We start from the raw sequence: 6,000 nt of genomic DNA, 5'->3' as shown, positions 1-6,000 counted from the left end.
ACAGGGTAGTGACTCAACAGATTAGTAACCACACAGATTCGTAACCCCACTGATTAATAACTCCAGAGTTGTACCCTCACAGTTAAGTAACTCCAAATATTCATAACCCCACAGATATATTTCAGTATGATATGTGTATACACATTACAGTACTGCATTATATAGACCTCTAAAGACATCATAGCCAGACATTTGTGTCAAATGTCACGGTGCTCAAAATCACATTTTCCACACAGAGCCGTGATCTTGTGGCGCAATGGTAGCGCGTCTGACTCCAGATCAGAAGGTTGCGTGTTCAAATCACGTCAAGATCAATCTTCGTCCTCTCTGCTCTTTGACAGACAAGGTTTAGCTCTCCAACAACACCTGAAGTTATCATCTCAAATGAAGGAAACTGTGGAGATCATCATACATTAATTACCTTGCTAATTATAAACACCATCACTTACTAAAATAGTCTGTGTCCACTATCCACCAGACCTGCTCAATCAACCCAGGCGCACCCTTGGCTGACTGACACCCTCCGGACAACGTGCACTGACCTCAGAGCAGCCGAGAGGAAATGGCACAAATCCAAAACAATCGAAGATCTTGCTAGCTACCAGACACTGCTGTCCTGCTTCTCTTCCAGCATCACTGCTGCTAAGAAGGCCTTATTTAACGATACGATCAACGGTGCCACAGACACGTAAGTTATTCGCCACCTTCAAGTCTCTGCTTTACCCTCCCCCAGCTACTGACCTGACTGCCTTGCCTCCTTTTTTTACGAACAAAGTGGCAGCCATCAGCAGCCAATTCACTGAACAACTTACTCACAACCTGTCTTCTCCAGCCCTAGGCTCATCGTTCCCTGGTTTCACCCCCCTCGCTGAAAGTGAGGTATCTAAACTCCTAACATGTAGCCGTCCTACTACCTGTCCGCTAGATCCGATCCCATCTAACCTCCTTCAAGCCATATCACCGACTATCACCCCGGCAATCACCCATATGATTAATTCTTCCCTAACTTCCGGCACTTTCCCTTCCGCTTTCAAAGTGGCTCAGGTCGCACCACTGCTCAAAAAACCCTCACTCGATCCCAATCAAGTAGAAAACAATCGGCCGGTCTCTCTCCTCCCATTCCTTTCCAAAAACTTAGAGAGGGCGGCCTCTAGACAGGTTACAGAATACCTGTCAAGAAACAACCTTCTCGATACACTTCAATCTGGCTTCAAAAGTGGTCACTCCACCGAAACAGCCCTGTTGTCTGTGACAGAGGCCTTAGAAACTGCTAGAGCTGCTGCCAAATCCTCGGTCCTCATTCTGCTAGACTTATCAGCTGCTTTTGACACTGTCAATCACAGCATACTCCTGTCCATACGCTCAAGTATGGGCATAACGGGCAGTGCACTTTCCTGGTTCGAATCTTACCTTACTGGGCGCTCGTTCAGTGTGACATGGCAAGGCCAGCTGTCTGTGCCGCACAACCTCACCACAGGGGTGCCCCAAGGCTCGGTGCTAGGACCCCTCCTCTTTGCCATGTACACCACCTCACTGGGCCCGATCATCCGCTCACATGGCTTTTCATATCACTGCTATGAGGATGATACTCAACTCTATCTGTCCTTCCCGCCCGACGACCCCACTGTCTCGACGCGGATCTCGGATTGTCTCTCTGACATATCCACATGGATGAAGGATTATCACCTTCAACTAAATCTAGCGAAAACGGAACTGCTGGTCTTCCCAGCCAAACGAGGTATTTATCACAACATTGATATTAAAATCGACTCTCTATCTCTTGTTCCTACCAAGGCTGCAAGGAATCTTGGTGTAATTATTGATGACCAACTGACATTCTCGGACCATGTTGCCGCCGTCTCCCGGTCCTGCCGCTTCGCACTAATCAACATCCGAAAAGTCAGGCCGTACCTGACCCAATATGCCACTCAACTGCTGGTACAAACCTTGGTGATGTCCCGTCTCGACTACTGCAACGGCCCTCTTAACAGGCTTGCCGGCCTGTGCGGTGAAGCCACTACAGCTGATACAGAATGCGACGGCGCGACTGGTGTTCAACCAGCCAAAGAGGGCACATGTCACTCCGCTGCTCATCGAGCTCCACTGGTTACCTGTAGCCGCTCGCATCAAGTTCAAGTCTCTTATGCTGGCCTACAGAGTGATTGCTGGGAATGCTCCCGCCTACTTAAATGCTCTTGTAAGAGTAGATGTTGCCCCCCGGATGCTGTGCTCCTCAAATGAGCATTGCCTGACTCTGCCGGCCATACAGCCACGGCAATCCAGGCTATTCTCATTTGTAGTTCCACGTTGGTGGAATGAGCTGCCAAAAATGACCAGAGCGGGGACCTCCCTCTCTGTCTTTAAGAAGCACTTGAAGACCCAGCTCTTCAGTGAGTACCTCCTCTCCTAACCTACAATTACTTAGCACTACTTAGCAGTATTTATTGTTACACTAATGTCTCTGTCGCAATGTAGCTTGAATGTTATTCTCCCTTGTAAGTCGCTTTGGATAAAAGCGTCTGCTAAATGACTAAATGTTAATGTAAATGTAAAATGTGATGATTTAAGCGTGTGTTGATGTTTGTTCTCCCTTTAAAAAGTAGTCATGGGGAAAAAGCTTCCAATTGGATTAAATCTCTACTTCAGCTCACCTTTTATACACAATATTAACCCCAAACTTGTGACTCCACGGATAAGTGACACCAAAAATAACCCCACAGATTAGCACCCCACAGAGTAGGAACTCCACAGATTTGTAACACTAAAGATAAGTAACACCACAGATTAGTAGCTCAACAGGGTAGTGACTCCACAGATTAGTAACCCCACTGATTAGTAACCACACAGATTAGTAACCCCAGAGATTAATAACTCCACAGATTCGGAACCCCACAGATTAGTAACTACACTGATTAATAACTCCACAGAGTCGTACGCTCACAGTTAAGTAACTCCAAATATGAGTAACCCCGCAGATATGTAACTCCATAGATATGTACCCCACACATGAGTAACCCCACAGATATTTTTCAGTATGATATGTGTCTACACATTACAGTACTCCATTATATAGACCTCTAATGATATCATAGCTGGACATTTGTGTCAAATATCACGGTGCTGAAAGACAAATTTTCAACAGAGTGTTGGATCTTGTGGCGCAACGGTAGCGCGTCTGACTCCAGATCAGAAGGTTGCGTGTTCAAATCACGTCAAGATCAATCTTTGTTCTCTTTGAAAGACAAGCTTTAGCTCACCAACAACACCTCAAGTTATCATCTCGGATGAAGAAAACTGTGGAGATCGTCATACATTGATTACCATGCTAATTATAAACACCATCACTTACTAAAATGTGATGATTTAAGCGTGTGTTGGTGTCTGTTCTCCCTTTAAAAAGCAGTCATGGGGAAAAAGCTTCCAATTGGATTAATTCTGTACTTCAGATCACCTTTTATACACAATATTAACCCCAAACTTGTAACTCCACGTATAAGTGACATCAAAAATAACCCCACAGATTAGTGACCCCACAGAGTAGGAACTCCACAAACTTGTAACACTAAAGATAAGCAACACCACAGATTAGTAGCTCAACAGGGTAGTGACTCCACAGATTAGTAACCCCACAGATTAGTAACCACACAGATTAGTAACCACACAGATTAGTAACTCCACAGATTCTTAACCCCACAGATTAGTAACTACACTGATTAATAAATCCACAGAGTTGTACCCTCACAGTTAAGTAACTCCAAATATTCCTAACCCCACAGATATGTACCCCACACATGAGTAACCCCACAGATATTTTTCAGAATGATATGTGTATACACATTACAGTACTCCATTATATAGACCTCTAAAGACATCATAGCCAGACATTTGTGTCAAATTTCACGGTGCTCAAAATCAAATATTCCACACAGAGTCATGATCTTGTGGCGCTCTTCAGCTACGCTCGTCAAATAAGCGTCGCCTGGCTCTGCCGGCCATACAGCCACGGCAATCCAGGCTATTCTCATTTGTAGTTCCACGTTGGTGGAACGAGCTGCCAAAAATGACCAGAGCAGGGACCTCCCTCTCTGTCTTTAAGAAGCACTTGAAGACCCAGCTCTTCAGTGAGTACCTCCTCTCCTAACCTACAATCACTTAGCACTACTTAGCAGAATTTATTGTTACACTAATGTCTCCGTCGCAATGTAGCTTGAATGTCATTCTCCCTTGTAAGTCGCTTTGGATAAAAGCGTCTGCTAAATGACTAAATGTAAATGTATATGTAAAATGTGAGGATTTAAGCGTGTGTTGATGTTTGTTCTCCCTTTAAAAAGTAGTCATGGGAAAAAAGCTTCCAATTGGATTAAATCTGTATTTCAGCTCACCTTTTATACACAATATTAACCCAAAACTTGTAACTCCACGGATAAGTGACACCAAAAATAACCCCACAGAGTAGTGACCCCACAGAGTAGGGACTCCACAAATTTGTAACACTAAAGGTAAGTAACACCACAGATTAGTAGCTCAACAGGGTAGTGACTCCACAGATTAGAAGCCCCACAGATTAGTCACCACACAGATTCGTAACCCCACAGATTAGTAACTACGCTGAATAATAACTCCACAGAGTTGTACCCTCACAGTTAAGTAGCTCCAAATATCCGTTACCCCACAGATATTTTTCAGTATGATATGTGTATACACATTACAGTACTCCATTATATAGACCTCTAAAGACATCATAGCCAGACATTTGTGTCAAATGTCACGGTGCTCAAAATCAAATTTTCCACACAGAGTTGTGATCTTGTGGCGCAATGGTAGCGCGTCTGACTCCAGATCAGAAGGTTGCGTGTTCAAATCACGTCAAGATCAATCCTTGTCCTCTCTGCTCTTTGAAAGATAAGGTTTAGCTCTCCAACAACACCTCAAGTTATCATCTCAGATGAACAAAGCTGTGGAGATCATCATACAGATAAGGTTTAGCTCTCCAACAACACCTCAAGTTATCATCTCAGATGAAGAAAACTGTGGAGATCATCATACATTAATTACCATGCTAATTATAAACACCATCACTTACTAAAATAGTCTGTGTCCACTATCCACCAGACTTGCTCAGTCAACCCAGTCCCACCCTTGGCTGACTGACACCCTCCGGACAACGCCCACAGACCTCAGAGCAGCCGAGAGGAAATGGCACAAATACAACACAATTGAAGATCTTGCAAGCTACCAGACACTGCTGTCCTCCTTCTCTTCCAGCATCACTGCTGCTAAGAAGGCCTTATTTAACGATACGATCAACGGTGCCACAGACACACGTAAGTTATTCGCCACCTTCAAGTCTCTGCTTTACCCTCCCCCAGCTACTAACCTGACTGCCTTGCCTCCTTTTTTACGAACAAAGTGGCAACCATCAGCAGCCAATTCACTGAACAACTTACTCACAACCTGTCTTCTCCAGCCCTAGGCTCATCGTTCCCTGGTTTCACCCCCCTCGCTGAAAGTGAGGTATCTAAACTACTAACATGTAGCCGTCCTACTACCTGTCCGTTAGATCCGATCCCACCTAACCTCCTTCAAGCCATATCACCGACTATCAACCCGGCAATCACACATATGATTAATTCTTCCCTAACTTCCAGCACTTTCCCTTCCGCTTTCAAAGTGGCTCGGGTCGCACCACTGCTCAAAAAACCCTCACTCGATCCCAATCAAGTAGAAAACTATCGGCCGGTCTCTCTCCTCCCATTCCTTTCCAAAACCTTAGAGAGGGCGGCCTCTAGACAGGTAACAGAATACCTGTCAAGAAACAACCTTCTCGATACACTTCAATCTGGCTTCAAAAGTGGTCACTCCACCGAAACAGCCCTGTTGTCTGTGACAGAGGCCTTAGAAACTGCTAGAGCTGCTGCCAAATCCTCGTTTCTCATTCTGCTAGACTTATCAGCTGCTTTTGACACTGTCAATCACAGCATACTCCTGTCCATACGCTCA

Source organism: Zeus faber (genome assembly GCF_960531495.2).
Source record: "Zeus faber genome assembly, chromosome: 14".
Lineage (NCBI taxonomy): Eukaryota > Metazoa > Chordata > Actinopteri > Zeiformes > Zeidae > Zeus > Zeus faber.
This window is presented reverse-complemented; position numbering follows the sequence as displayed.